Here is a 16661-nt window from a genome sequence, read left to right as displayed (position 1 = left end):
CTCAGCAAAGATAAAGATTAAAATTCCAGACTTACAAAACACAAGGCTATCCCTATTAAAGAGAGAAGAGGGTACTTATCACCATAATGAGAAACTAACAAAGGAAATGCCTGGATTCCTCAGCCCCAGGAAAGGTGTGCCTCTCCTCTTCATTCCTGAATATTCAGGAATTAATAAGGGCCAAAGGTTTCCTGACAGATCCAAAACAGCACACAGGAACCCTCCTGTTAAATGCATCCTGACAAGTCAGGAAGATTCCCCCGGCAAAGGGAATGGCAACCCACCCCAGTATTCTGGGCTTCCTTGATGGCACAGTGGTAAAGAATCTGCTTACCAATGCAGGAGATGTAGGAGACCCAGGTTCAATCCCTGGGTTGGGAAGATACCCTGGAGCAGGAAATGGAAACCCACTCCAGCATCCTTGCCTGGAAAATTCCATGGACAGAGGAGCCTGGCGGGCTACAGTCCATGGGGTAGCAAAGACTTGGACATGGCTGAGTGACAGAGCACATAAGCAGGAGATGGCAAAATTGAACATTGACATCTTAAGAATCAGTGAAATAAAATGGATGGGAATGGGCGAATTTAATTCAGATGACCATTGTATCTACTATTGTGGGTGAGAATCCCTTAGAAGAAATGGCGTAGCCCTCATAGTCAACAAAAGAGTTCAGAATGCAGTACTTGGGTGTGATCTCAAAAATGGCAGAATGATCTCAGTTTGGTTTCAAGAAACACCATTAATATCACAGTAATCCAACTCTGTGCCCAACCACTGATACTGAAGAAGCTGAAGTTGAATAATTCTATGAAGACTTACAACACGTTCTAGAACTAACACTAAAAAAGATTTCCTTTTTATCATAGGGGACTGGAATACAAAAGTAGGTAGTCAAAAGATACCTGGAGTAACAAACAAGTTTGGCCTAGGAGTACAAAATGAAGTAGGGCAAAGGTTAACAGAGTTTTGTCAAGAGAACACACTGGTCATAGCAGGCACCCTCTCCCAACAACACAAGAGACAACTCTACAAATGGACATCATCAGAAGGTCAATACTGGAATCAGATTGATCATATTCTTTGCAGCCAAAGATGGAGAAGCTCTATAGAGTCAACAAAAACGAGACATGTGCTGACTGTGGCTCAGATCAAGAACTCTTTCTTGTAAAATTCAGACTTAAATTGAAGAAAATAGGGAAAACCACTAGGCCATTCAGGAATGACCTGACTCACACCCTTTATGATAATAAAGTGGAGGTGATAAATAGATTCAAGGAATTAGATCTTGTAGACAGTGTCTGATGAGCTAAGGTCAGAAGTTTGTAACATTGTGTAGGTGGCAGTGACAAGAACTGTCCTAAAGAAAAACAAATTCAAGAAGGTAAACTGGTTGTCTGAGCAGACTTTACAAATAGCTGAGGAAAGAAGAGAAATGAAATGGAAGGGAGAAAGGGAAAGCTGTAGTCAAGTGAATGCAAAGTTCTACAGAATAGCAAAGAGAGATAAGAAGGCCTTCTTAAATGAAAAATACAAAGAAATAGAGGAAAACAATAGAATAGGAAATACTAGAGATTTCTTCAAGAAAATTGGAGATATCAAGGAAACATTTCATACAAGGATGGGCATGATAAAGGACTTAATTGAAGCAGAAGTGATTAACAAGAGATCGCAAAAATACAGAGAAGAACTATACCAAGAAAGGTCTTAATGATCTGGAAAACAACGATGGTGTGATCACTCACCTAGACATCCTGGAATGTGAAGTCAAGTGGACCTTAAGAATCATTACTGAAAACAAAGATAGTGAAAGTGACAAAACTCCAGCTGAGCTATTTGAAATCCTGAAAGATGATGCTGTTAAAGTACTGCAGTCAATATACCAGCAAGTTTTGAAAACTCAGCAGTAGTCACAGGACTGGAAAAGACCAGTTTTTATTCCAGCCGCTAAGAAGGGAAATGCCAAAGAATGTTTAAACTACCATACAGTTGTGCTCATTTCACATGCTTTCCCATTATAGCAAGGTTATGGGCTTCCTTGGTGACTCAGTAGTAAAGAATCTGCCTGCAATGCAGGAGACATGAGTTCAATCCCTAAGTCAAGAAAATCACCTGGAGAAGGAAATGGCAGCCTATTGCAGTATTCTTGCCTTGAAAATCCCATAGGCAGAGGAGCCTCCCAGGCTATTGTTCATTGGGTCACAAGAGTCAGACATGATTTAGCAAGTAAACCACCAACCACAACCTCAGCATGGTTATGCTCAAAACCCCTCAAGCTAGGCTTTGGCAGTACATGAACTGAGGACTTCCAGATGAACAAGGCAGGGTGTAAAGAGGTAGAGGAACCAGAGAGCAAATTGCCAACATTGTTTGGATCATGGAGTAAAGAAGGGAGTTAACAGTAAAATATCTATTTCTGCTTCATTGACTACCCTAAAGCCTTTGACTGTGGATCACAACAATTTGGAATATTCTTCAAGAGATGGGAGTAGCAGACCACCTTACCTGTTTCCTGAAAAATCTGTATGTGGGTCAAGAAGAAACAGAACCCAATATGGAACAACTGACTGGTTCAAAATTAGGAAAGAATTATGACAAGGCTGTATAATGTCACCATGCTTATTTAACTTGTATGCACAGTAAATCATGCAAAATTCTGGGCTGGATGAATCACAAGCTGGAATCAAGATTGCCAGAAGAAATGGCAACAACCTCAGATATGCGGATGATATCATTGTAATGGTAGACAGTGAAGATGAAATAAAGACCTTCTTGACAAAGGTGGAAGTGGAGAATGAAAAAGCTGGCTTGAAACTCAATATTTTTTTTAAAAAATAAGAAAATGACATCTGGCCCCATCACTTCTTGGGAAGTAGAAAAGGAAAAAGTGGAAGCAGTGACAGATTTTATATTCTTGGTTTCCAAAATCACTGTGGACCATGGCTGCAGCTATGAAACGAAAAGTCACTTGTTCCTTGGAAGGAAAGCTATGACAAACCTAGTCAGAGTGTAGAAAAGCAGAGGCATCACTTTGCCGACAAGAGTCCATATAGTCATAACTGTAGTTTTTCCAGTAGTCATGTCCAGATGTGAGATTAGCCCATAAAGAAGGCTGAAAGCTGAAGAATTTATGCTTTTTAATTGTGGTGGTGAAGACTCTTAAGAGTCCCTTGGACTACAAGGAGATCAAACCAGTCAATCCTAAAGGAAATCATCCTTGAGTACTTATCGGAAGGACTTGCTGAAGCTGAAGAGCCAATACTTTGGCTACCTGATACAAAGAGCTGACTCATTGAAAAGTACTCTGATGCTGGGAAAGATTGTACATTAAAGGAGAAGGTGACTGCAGAGTATGAGATGGTTAGATAGCATCACCAACTCAATAGACATGAATCTGAGCAAACTACAGGAGATAGTGGAGGACCGAGGAGCCTGACATGCTGCATGGGGTAACAAAGGGTTGGACACAAGGATGGAGGAATGGGGAGTTGAATTGGTACAGAATTTCAATTTTACAAGATAAAAAGATTTATGTAAATCAGTGGTGGCAATGGTTGTACAATGTTATGTTTGAATTTAATACCAATGAACTATGCTTAAAAATTAATGGTAAATTTTTATGTATGTGTTTACAACAATAAAAAAAACCCTGCCTATAAGTAAATAGCCTGCTTTATTCATCATCCTCCAAATTGGAAACAACCCAAATGTTTTTCAATTATTTTTGTACCTCTACATAAAATAGTGACAACTGATCATGGAATTGTATGGATTTATCTCAAGTGTATCATGTTTGGTAAAAGAAACCACACTCAGAAAATCACATATTATGTGGCCACATTTTTATATAATAATATAAAACTAAAATTATAGAACAGCTACCTGGTGAATAGTTACCAAGTGGCCAGATCTGGGTAGATGAGTTGACTACAAAGAGAATTGTGAGGTGTGATAGAACTATCTATTGTAATGCTTTTAAAAGTTCTATAAATCTTTATTGAGCTCCCATGGGTTGCAACATAGAGATATAATTGTATTGTTCTGTGTGTGTTTATCCAGTTTTCCCAATATCAGATATTGAAGAGACTATCCTTTCTCCCTGGGTGTTCTTTGTTCTCCTCTGAAATAGTAGTTGACTGTATATTTAGAGGTTTTAATTTTGGGCTTTCTGATCTGCTCCACTAGTCTATTTTTGTGCTATTCCCTACTGTTTTTTGTTTTTATTACTATAGATTTATAGTATAATTTAAAATCAGGAAGTGTGATGCCTTCAGTTTTGTTCTTTTTCCTCAGTATTGTTATTTAGGGCCTTTTGGGGTTCCATACAAAGTTGAAGATTGTTTTCTTCTGTTTCTGTACAGAAAGTCATTGATATTTGATGGATGAATCTATAGATGGATTGGGTAGTATGGGTATTTTAGTAACATTAATTCTTCCAGTCCATGAACATAGGATATTTTTTCATGTGTTTATGTATTATTCAGTTTCTTTCAGCAAACTCTTATGATTTTTGTTGTACCAATGTTTCACTTTCTTGGTTAAAATTATTCCTAAATATTTTGTTGTTTTTAAGGTTATTTTGAATGAGATAGATTTCTTTATTTTTTTAGATGTTACATCATTAAATCAATGTATAGAAATATAACTGGTTTCTGTATGTTGATTTTATATCTTGCAACTTTTCTGAAATTGCTGACTAGTTACAATACTTTTTTCTGGCTGAGATTTTCAATATACAAGCCTGTATTATTTACAGCTAACTACAGTTTTACTTCTTCTTTTTGGATTTGAATGCCTTTCATTTCTTTGTCTCACCAAATTGCTCCAGTTAGAACTTCTGCTGCATTGAATAAGAGTGATAAAAGAGGACCTCTTTGTCTTGTTACTGATCTTAGATGAAAACTTTCAACTCTTTTCCTTTGAGTATAATGTTAGTTGTGTGTTTCTTGTATATGGCCTTTATTATGTTGAGGTATGTGCCGTCTATGCCCAATCTGTGGAGTATTTTTATCGTGAAAGGATGTTGTATTTTGTCAAATGATTCTTCTATATCCAGTGAGATGATTGAAATATTTGTCTTTCATTTTCTTAAAAAGTTACATTTATTGCATATGTTGAACCATTCTTGCATCCCAGGGATAAATCTTACTTGGTCGTGATGTATAATAAGCATTTTAATGTATTCTTGAATTGAATTTGCTAATATTTTGTTGAGAATTTTTACATCTATATTCACCAGAGTTACTATCCTATAGTTTTCTTTTCTTGTGGTGTTCTTAGGTGACTGATATCAGGATAACGTGGGCCTCGTGGGATAAGTTGGAGGTATTCCTTCTCACTTTTCTGGAAGAGTTTTAAGAAGGGATGGTGTTAATTCTTCTGAAAATGTTCAGTAGAATTTGCCAGTGAAATTATCTGGTCCTGGGGTTTAGGGTTTTAGAAGGGTTTTGATTACTGATTCAATTTCTTTACTTACTATTAGTCTGTTCAGATTTTCTGTTTCTTCCTGATTCCATCTTAATAGGTTGTGTGTTTCTAGAAATGTTTCTACTTCTTCTACATTATTTAATTTATTAGCATCTAATTATTTTTTAAAGTTTCTTATGATTTTCTGTATTTCTTCAGTATTATCTTTTTTTTCTTTTTAGTTTTATTTCTCTTTTATTTATCTTTTCTTCATAGTTAGTCCAGCTAAAGATTTGTAATTTTTAAAAAATTTTTATAAAGAGATTAGTTTTGTTGATCTTTTCTATTGTTTTTCTGATCTCTATTTCATTTATTTTCTCTCTAATCTTTACTATTTTCTTCCTTATGCTAACGTTGGGCTTGCTTTGTTCTTTTTTTCTAGTTCCTTGAGATATAAAATGAGACTTTTTTGTCATTTTTCTAATTTCTTAATATCTACATTTAACACAATGAACATTTCTCTCAAAATTGCTTTTGCTTTATACCATGCATTTGTATATGTTGTATTTTCATTTTCGTTTCAAGGTAGTATTTTTTAAATTTATTTATTTATTTTTTGAATGATGATTGCTTTGCAGAATTTTGTGTTTTCTGTTAAACCTCAGCATGAATCAGCCATAGGTATATATATCCCCTCCCTCTTGAACCTCCCTTCTATCTCCTACCCCATCCCACCCCTCTAGATTGATACAAAGCCCCTGGCTGAGTTTCCTGAGCAACACAGCAAATTCCCATTGGCTATCTATTTTACATATGGTAATATAAGTTTCCATGTTACGTTTTCCATACGTCTCCCCTCTCTTCCTCTCTCCCCCTGTCCATAAGCCTAATCTCTATGTCTGTTTCTCCATTGCTGCCCTGGAAATAAATTCTTCAGTACCATTTTTCTAGATTCTGTATATATGCATTAGAATATGAAATCTCTCTCTCTTTTTGACTCACTTAACTCTGTATAATAGGTTCTAGGTTCATCCACCTCATCAGAACTGACGCAAATGTGTTCATTTTTATGCCTGAGTTATATTCCATTGTGTATATGTACCACAGCTTCTTTATCCATTCATCTGTCAATGGACATCTAGGTTGCTTCCGTGTTCTAGCTATTGTAAATAGTGTTGCAATGAACACTGGGATACATGTATCTTTTTCAATTTTGGTTTCCTTAGGGTATATGCCTAGGAGTGGGATTGCTGGGTCATATGGTGGTTTTATTCCTACTTTTTAAAGGAATCTTCATACCGTTTTCCATAGTGGCTGTATCAACTTACATTCCCACCAACAGTGAAAGAGCATTCCCTTTTCTCCACTTCCTCTCCAGCATTCATTGTTTATAGACTTTTTGATGATGGCCATTCTGACTGGTGTGAGGTGATATCTCATTGTAGTTTGAACTTGCATTTCTCTAATAATGAGCGATGTTGAGCATTTTTCATGTGTTTGTTAGCCATCTGTATGTCTTCTTTGGAGAAATGTCTCTTTAAGTCTTTTACCCACTTTTTGTTTGAGTTGTTTGTTTTTCTGGCATTGAGTTCTGTGAGCTGCTTATATATTTTGGAAATTAATCCTTTGTCAGTTGTTTAATTTGCTGTCATTTTCTCCCATTCTGAGGGTTGTCTTTTCACCTTGCTTGTAGTTTCCTTTGCTGTGCAAAAGCTTTTAAGTTTAAGCAGATCCCACCTGTTTACTTTTGTTTTTATTTTTATTCCCATTACTCTAGGAAGTGGGTCATAGAGCATCTTGCTTTGATTTATTCATCGAGTGTTCTGCATATATTTTCCGCTAGAGTTTTATACTTTCTGGTCTTACATTTATGTCTTTAATCCCTTTCTAGTTTATCTTTGTGTACGGTGTTAGGAAGTGTTATAATTTCATTCTTTTACATGTAGCTATCCGGTTTTCCCAGCACTGGGAAATGGGAAACCAGCACCATTTATTGAAGAGGCTGTCTTTTCCCCATTGTATAGTCTTGCCTCCTTTGTCAAAAATAAGGTGCCCATCGATGCATGGGTTTATTTCTGCACTTTCTATCTTGTTCCATTGGTCTATATTTCTGTTTTTCAACAGTACCATACTGTCTTGATGACTGTAGCTTTGTAGTATAATCTGAAGTCAGGAGGTTGATTCCTCCAGCTCCATTCTTCTTCCTCAAGACTGCTTTGGCTATTTGGGGTCTTTTGTGTTTCCATATGAATTGTGAAGTTTTTTGTTCTAGTTCTGTGAAAAATGCCATTGGTAATTTGAGAGGGATTTCATTGAATCTGTAGGTTGAATTTGGTACTATAGTCATTTTTCACAATATTGATTCTTCCTACCAGGAATGTGGAATATCTCCCAATCTGTTTATGTCATCTTTGATTTCTTTCATTAGTGTCATAATTTTCTTTGTACAGTTCTTTTGTCTCCTTAGGTAAGTTTATTCCTAGACATTTAATTATTTTTGTTGCAGTGGTAAATGGGATTGATTCCTTAATTTCTCTTTCTGATTTTTCATTGTTAGTATATAGAAATGCAGGTGATTTCTGGGTATTGATTTTGTATCCTGCAACCTTGCTAAATTCACTGATTAGCTCTAGTAATTCTCTAATATTATCTTTAGTGTTTTCTATGTACACTATCATGTCATCTGCAAACAGTGAGATATTTACTTCTTTTTTTCTGATCTGTATTCCTTTTATTTCTTTTCCTTCCACAATTGATATAGCTAGGACTTCCAGAACTATGTTGAATAATAGTGGTGAGAGTGGACACCCTTGTCTTGTTCCTGATTTTATGGGGAATGCTTTTAGGTTTTCACCATTGAGAATAATGTTTGCTGTAGGCTTATCATATATGACCTTTACTATGTTGAGGTAGGTTCCTTCTATGCCCATTTTCTGAAGATTTTAATCACAAATGTGTGCTGAATTTTGTCAAAGGCTTTTTCTGCATCTATTGAGATGATCGTATGGTTTTTATCTTTCAAATAATAAGGTGTATCACATTGATTTATTTGCATATATTGAAGAATCCTTGCATTCTTGGAATAAACCCAACTTGATCATAGTGTATGCGCTTTTTGATGTGTTTCTGAATTCTGTTTGCTAAAATTTTTTTGAGGATTTTTGCATCTACGCTCATCAGTGATTGGCCTGTAGTTTTCTTTTTTTGTGTTGTCTTTGCCTGGTTTTGGTATCAGTGTGATGGTGGCCTCGTAGATGAGTTTGGAAGTGTTCCTTCCTCTGCAATTTTTTGAAAGAGTTTTAGAAGGATAGGCATTAGCTCTTCTCTAAATGTTTGATAGAATTCTCCTGTGAAACCATCTTGTCCTGGGCTTTTGTTTTTTGAGAGATTTTTGATCACAGCTTCAATTTCAGTGCTTGTAATTGGTTGTTCATAATTTCTATTTCTTCCTGGTTCACTCTTGGAAATGAACTTTTCTAAGAATGTGTCCATTTCTTCCAGGTTATCCATTTTATTGCCATATAGTTGTTTATAACAGTCTCTTATAATCCTTTGTATTTCTGCATTGTCATTGTAACCTCTCCTTTTTTCCTTTCTAATTTTGTTGATTTGATTCTTCTTTTCTTGATGAGTCTGGCTAAATTGTTTGTCAATTTTGTTTATCTTCTCAAAGAACAAGCTTTTAGTTTTATTAATCTTTGCTATTGTTTCTTTCGTTTCTTTTTCATTTATTTCTGCTCCAATATTTATGATTTCTTTCCTTCTAATAATTTTGGAGTGTTGTTGCTCTTCCTTTTCTAATTGTTTTATGTGTGAAGTTAGGTTGTTTGATGTTTTTCTTATTTCTTGAGGTAGGATTGTATTGCTATAAACTTCCCTATTAGAACTGCTTTTGCTGTATCCCATAGGTTTTGAGTTGTCATGTTTTCATTGTCATTTGTTTCTAGAAATTTTTCGATTTCTCTTTTGATTTCTTCAGTAACCTGTTGGTTATTTAGAAACGTGTTGTTTAGTCTCCATGTCTTTCTGTTTTTTGCATTTTTTTTCTTGTAATTGATATCTAGTATCATAGCATTCTGGTCAGAGAAGATGCTTGATAAGATTTCAATTTTCTTAAATTTACTGACATTTGATTTGTGACCTATGATGTGGTCTATCCTGGAGAATGTTCCATGTACACTTGAGAAGAAGATACATTCTTCTGCATTTGGATGGAATGTCCTGAAAATACCAGTGAGGTCCATCTCATCTAATGTATCATTTTAGACTTGTGTTTCCTTGTTAATTTTCTGTTTTGATGATCTGTCCATTGGTGTGAGTGGGGTGTTAAAGTCTCCTACTATTATTCTGTTACTGTCAATTTCTCCTTTTGTGTCTGTTTTATATTGAGGTACTCCTCTGTTGGGCATTGATATTTACAATTGTTATGTCTTCCTCTTGGATTGATCCCTTGATCATTATGTAGTGTCTTTCCTTATTTCTTGTAGTAGTCTTTATTTTAAGGTCTATTTTGTCTGATATGAGGATTGCTACTCCAGCTTTCTTTTGCTTCCCATTTTCATAGAATGTATTTTTCCATCTTCTCACTTTCAGTCTATACGTGTCTTTAGGTCTGAAGTGGGTTTCATGTAGACAGCATATATATGGGTCTTGTTTTTGTATCCATTCACCCAGTCTGTGTCTTTTGGTTGGAGCATTTAATCCATTTACCTTCATAGTAATTATTGATATATATGTTCCTATTGCCATTTTCTTAATTGTTTGGGGTTCATTATGTAGATCTTTTTTCTTCACTTGTATTTCTTGGCTATATAAGTCCCTTTTACATTTGTTGTAAAGGGGTTTGGTGGTACTGCCTTTTCATTATTTTCTTTTAACCAATTGTTTGAAGTCAGCTTTTCACAGGCTTCAAGGTTAAATTCTTTCTTCCTTTTGCTTTTTGCCCTTCTAAGGTTGGCCCAGTGGTTTATGTAAGCTTCGTATAGGGTGACATTTGCTGCTTTTAATATTCTTTCTTTGTGTTTAGTCTTTGTTAGTTTCATTAGTATGTGTCTTGACGTGTTTCTCCTTGGGTTTATCCTGTATGGGATGCTTTGTGCCTCTTGAACTTGATTGACTATTTCCTTTTCCATGTTGGGAAAATTTTTAACTATAATCTCTTCAAAAATTTTCTCAAACCCTTTCTTTTTCTCTTCTTCTTCTGGGACCCCTGTAATTCGAATGTTGGTGTGTTTGTTATGGTCCCAGAGATCTCTGAGACTGTCCTCAGTTCTTTTCATTCTTTTTACTTTATTGTGCTCTTCAGAAGTTATTTCCACCATTTTATCTTCTAGCTTACTGATTCATTCTTCTGCTTCAGACATTCTGCTATTGATTCCTTATAGAGTATTTTTAATTTCAGTAATTGTTTTGTTTGTTTCTGTATATTTATTCTTTAATTCATCTAGGTCTTTTTCACTTGAGTCTTGCATTTTCTCCATTTTCTTTTCAAGGTTTTTGCTCATATTAACTATCATTATCTTGAATTCTTTTTCAGGTTGTTTGCCTACTTCCTGTTCATTTATTTGGACTTCTGCGTTTGTAGTTTGGGTTACAGGGCTTCTGGCATCACCAGGTACTCAGGGGAGTTGGTGGTTAGGGCAGGAGGGAATATACTGCTCTAGAAGGGTGTGGCAACGGGTATTGGCCAATATGCTCCAGCGTTTTTGCCTGGAGAATACCCCTCCCTGACAGAGAAGCCTGGAAGGCCACAGTCTACAGAGTGGCAAAGAGTCGGACATGACCGAAGCAACACCTTGCGCATAGATGCAAGACTTTTTTTTGCCTGTGACAGCTCTGCCCCAGTAAGAGTTGAGCGTGAGGATGGCACAGCTGCTTGAGTTGTGGAGACCTAGCAGCACCAAGTGTTCAGGAACATGGACTGCCTCCACCGCAGGAGTTATGGCCCTGTCAGTCTTTTCCCAAGCCCCTTGTAGCTGGTGATCAGAAGGCCTCTTTGGCCAGTCTTTCTCCATAGCTCTGTCTGTTCAGTCACTGAGAGGGCTCCCTTGCCTTGGGTCCTTCTCTGTTGTTTGGCATGTCAGGCACATAGAGGGGGACCCCCTGACTGGGCTCCGACTCTGTAGATCAGTGCATCAGTCACTTGAAGGAGCACCCTGGGTGGGGTCCTACCTTGTAGTTCAGTGCATCAGGTGTTTGATGGGCCAGCTTCTCTATTGTTCAGCTGCTGAGGCTGGCGTGTGGGAAGAGAGGCTATGGTGATGGTTCAACCCCCTATGCATGATTCAGCAGTATCACTTTGCTTTCATGGCTGCCTGGCTTTCCTCCACAGGCATTTTCCAGTCAACAGCAGCCCTCGACCTGGGATTGCTCCACACTCCCCAAACTCCAACTCCCAGCCATTGCACCTTCCAGGGGCCCCTCATCCTTGTCTGTGGTATGTATGACTGTGGCAAGGACTGTCTAATTGTCATTCCACTTAGGCTGCCACAGATCAGCTCTTTCACTCTCAGCCTTAAATGTTTCTCCTGCGACTCAGACAGTTGTCCTGATGTGGGGATCAGACCCCTGCTTTAGTTCCCCCACGTGCTGAGGGCAGGTCCAGTCCTACTAACACTCCTGTTTTTCTTCCTAGTTCCTTCATCCTACCGAGTTTTGGATGGTTCTGTATATTATTTTCCTCTGCTCAGGTACTACTGTCCACTCTCAGCTGGTATTCTGCATGTACTTCTGTGTCTGAGGGTGTATTCCTGATGTATCCATGGAGAAAGATGTACTCCAGGTCCACCTACTCTTCTGCCACCTTGTTCTTCTCCCAAGATAATTTTTAATTTTCCTTTTGATTTCTTCTACTGCTCATTGGTTATTCAGAAATGTGTTGTTCAGCTTCCACATATTTATAGACTTTACAGCTTTCCTCTTATTGATTTCTAGCTTCATACCACTCTGGTCATACAAGATAGTTGGTATGATTTCAGTCTTCTTAAAATTGCCAAAGTTTGTTTTCCATCCTATCATATGAAATATCCTGGAGATTCTGTGTTCACCTCAGAAGAATGTATTCTGCTACTATTGGGTGGAATGTTTTATAGATGTCTGTTTGGTCCATTTGTTCTAAAGTTTGGTTCAATCCATTGTTTTCCTTTTGATTTTCTGTCTGTATGACCTCTCCATTGCTTACAGTAGCATCTTAAAATCCCCTACTATTGTACTGTTGTCATTTTCTATTTGTTTAATATATTTTAGTGCTCTGATGTTGGGTGCATGTATATTTTCAATTGTTATACCTTCTTGAAGTATTGACCCCTTTGTCTTTATATTATAACCTTCTTTGTTGCTTATTCCGGTTTTTGTCTCTAAGTCTATTTTGTCTTATGTAAATATGGGTAACTTACTTGGAATATTTTCTTCTGTCCCTTCACTTTGAGCCTATGTATGTCTTTAGACCTGAAATAAGTCTCTTATAGGCAGCATATAGTTAGGTCTTGTTTTCCCCAGCCCACTCTGTGCCTTTTGATCCATGAATCCAATATCTTTACATTTAGAGTGATTATTGATATGAACGGACTTACTACAGTCATCTTATTATTTGCCTTCTGCTTGTATTTCATCTCTATTGTTTCTTTTCCCTCTGTTTCTACCTACCTTTGTAAATTTGTCATTTTCTAAGTCCCCCTTTTTATGTTTTGTGTCTCTTTTGTAGATTTTTGCTTTTGGGTTACCGTGAAGCTTACATAAAACATCTCATGGGAATAAAAGTCCTTTTTTTTTTTAATCCTGATAGCAACTTTTCTTTTCTCATATATAAATATTTCATCAGTTTACTCCTTTTAAATTTTTGATGTCACAACTTTCCAGTTTTCTTCTGTGCATTCATTACCAAATTATACTAGTGATAGTTATTTTTAATGCTTTTTCATTCTACCTTTATACTATAATTAAATGGTTAACACACCTGTATAATATAGTTTTCTAATTGTGATCTTCTATTTTTCATTTTTACTAAAGCGTTGCATATTTTCAGATGTCTTTGTGTCACTAGCTGCATCTTTCCATCTCAGCTTGAAGAGCTTTGTTAGCATTTCTTGTAAGTCAGGTCTAGTGACTTCAGCTTTTGCTTGTATAGGAAAGCCTTTCAGTTCAGTTCAGTCACTCAGTTGTATCCAACTCTTTGTGACTCCATGGACTGCAGCACGTCAGGCTTCCCTGTCCATCACCAACTCCCAGAGCTTGCTCAAACTCATGTCCATTGAGTTGGTGATTTATTTCTCCCTTATATCTGAAGGATAACTTTGCCTGATAAAGTATTCTTAGTTGTCAATTTGTAATCTTTCAACATATTTAATATATCATGCCATTCCTTCCTGGCCTGTAGAGTTTCTTGTGAGAAATCCACTGATAATCTAATAGAGTTCCTTTGTAGATCATGTTCCTTTTTTCTCTGGCTAAATTTAGGATTCTTTCTTTATCATTGATATTTTTTTAACAGTTTCATTGAAATGTGTGTTGGAAAAATTTTGGTATTGAGATAATAGGCTGTTCTATTAGCTTCATGAACTTGTATGTCTAATTCCTTTCCCCAGTTTGAAAAGTTCTTAGCTATTATTTTTCAAATAAATTCCCTGCCCTCTTTTACCTTTCTCCTCCTTCTGGTACACCAATTATTCTTATATTTGTTTCTCTGATCAAATCCTTAGGGTTCATAGGGTTTCTTTGTTTTAAAAAAAAATCTTAGTTCTTCTAACTGGATCATTTCTAAATTCTTATCTTCCCAGTCACTTATTCTTTCTTTCATCTAATTTGTTCTGTTACCTTTGCTGTCTAATGAGTTCTTTATTTCATTTATGGATTTATTCAGCTTCAGAATTTCTGTTTGGTTCCTAAAAATTCAACTTCTTGGTAAACAATTCCTTTTAGTCATTAATTTTGTTCCTGAGTTCACTGACTTTCCTTTCTGAGTTTTCTTATAGCTTATTGAATTTCTTCATAATAGCTACTTTGAATTCTTTATCAGATCTCAGTATTTTATGCCTTGGGGTTCAGTTCCTGGAGAATTATTATTTTCTCCTTGTGATACAATATTTCCTTGATTTTTCATGTTTGACAGTATGTGCCTTTGCTTTTACAGTTGAAGTAGCAAATACTTTCCTTAGTTAAGAAATGCTTACTTGGACTGTTACAGCTCAACAGGCTGACAATTAGAAAACTTTCTTTTGTTTTCCAGAAGGAGGCACTGTAGCTCAAGTTTTGGATTTCTCCTGTAGACACTGGCTCTTGGGACTGTGCTCGCGAGTTTAAAAAGAATTTACATCAATATGGGGGTAGGCTTGCTTAGGCTTAGCAACAGATTTTGGGGGTGCCATAGCTTGATAGGGGGATCCTAGAGTTGGGGAATCCAAGGTTCCTGAAGCAGATAGTAGGAAACATGTTCCTCCAATGCCTTTATCTTATCTGCCCCTTTTCCTTTCCTCCCCTCCTTCCCATCATAGAAGTCACTCCACAGAACTCCAGATCTACTAGGGAGAAATGGGACCTTGCATGTGGCCAATTTGTCACTCACCACTTTTGTTTTCCGCCGCCTGCTCTAACACAGAGGTAGCTACTTCCACTGCCAAAAGCCCAGTGTCATTTAAGGGTCACCTTGGAGAGGAGAGCTGCCTCAGTAACGTCTTCCTTCTCCTCTACCTCCAACCATGGCTCAATCCTGCTCCAGTGGCATGCTGGGTTCCCTCATCAAGCTGACTGGACCTCCGCAAGTTCTCTCTTTTGAGGGTCCACCCAATTGTGTGCTCTCCAGGTTACACTTCTCCCAATTGGAGCAAATGAGAGTGGGGCAGACTCATCCATTCCCTTGAATCTGTAGCCCTCTTTGAAGCCCTATCTACCTACAGGAGGGTAGAAATCTCCTAAGTATCCTGTATAAAAAATGCAGAGGACTTTTGTTTGGTTGTGGATGTCCAGTTAGTTATAAGTCAAATGCGAGAGGAAAAAAGGAACTATTCATACCACCATGATGCTGATGTCATGTCAGTTCTGCTCCTTGTTAGAGTGGTTGGTTATTTGTCTAGTGTAAATGCTACTTGTCTTGTTCTTAGGTCTTATTTTCTACATCAATAAAATAAGATGATTATATTTAGATAAGTGTTTTCAAACGACCAAAAAGCAGGACAAGAACAATGTATTAACGGCAGTTTTTTTATAATTTCATGATTTTATATTAAATATATATATATTTGAAATTTTGGTTATTACTGAAAATCTAGGAATCACTGGACTAATTTATTCCAATAGTCTCTGTCAATGTTAACATTCCCTGATCTTATGGTTTATCCTTCCCTTCACTTCTTACATTCCAAGAGAAAGAAAATGTCATTTAAAAATATTTTATGAATCAAAGATCTTAAGGGAACTTAGTGGTTGTATCACTCAGGAAAGGAATATGTTATGCTGTAGTAACAAAGAACTAAAAATTATCAGTGCCTTACAGTAGAAAAGTTTATCTCTCATGTTCATCTCAGATTAACAAGGGGATTCTTCATATCAGTCACTTTATAATCTGTCACAGAAAATCATCTTGACACATGTTTTGCAATCATAGAAGCCTCAAAGTAAAAACATTGCTTCTGTTTGCATTTCATTGCCAAAGCAAATCGCATGATCACACCTGAAGTCAATAGGACAGAGGTGTATATTTCACCTGCGGGGAGGAACACTGAATATTGATAAGCCACAAAATATTCGGTGGGTGAATATGATACGAGGAATAAAAACTAACAGAAGTATTAATTTTACTTAGAATGAAAGAAAAAATAGGAAATTTTGGAATAACTCTTACTATTTCTGTAATCTTCTCAACATATTAATATTAACTGAACAGAAATTTCCATATTTTAAGATATTATCACATATAATTTTTTGTTTGATTTTTTAGAACCACCCAGTGAGGGAGATTAAAAAGACTGAATTGTGATAAAAACTCACTGCAGTATTATTAATAGATCACCTGGTTTTGAATTTCAGTGTCAATATTTACTAAACTATGTTCATGGACAAACTGCATTATTCCATTTCTTATTGTCTCAGGTTCCTTCTTTAAAAACTGAGTATAATCATAATTCTATCCTGAATTTATATATCTGTGAGGAGTCAAAGTGGTAATACATGGAAAAGGCACGTAGTAACACTTGATTCACATCACTAGTCATTATTTTTTGAAATTTTATCATATTTATCAACAGTACTGTTATTCTCATTTTTC

At 36.5% G+C, this 16661-nt stretch overlaps 1 protein-coding gene across 2 annotated transcripts in view; it reads left to right on the top strand.

The window, feature by feature from the left end:
• Positions 1-16661, top strand: part of LOC122676562 (alpha-amylase 2B) — a 58589-nt gene that overhangs the window by 14817 nt on the left and 27111 nt on the right. The window lies entirely within an intron of this gene.

The sequence above is a fragment of the Cervus elaphus genome, chromosome 20 (assembly GCF_910594005.1).
Source record: "Cervus elaphus chromosome 20, mCerEla1.1, whole genome shotgun sequence".
NCBI lineage: Eukaryota > Metazoa > Chordata > Mammalia > Artiodactyla > Cervidae > Cervus > Cervus elaphus.
This window is presented reverse-complemented; position numbering and strand designations above follow the sequence as displayed.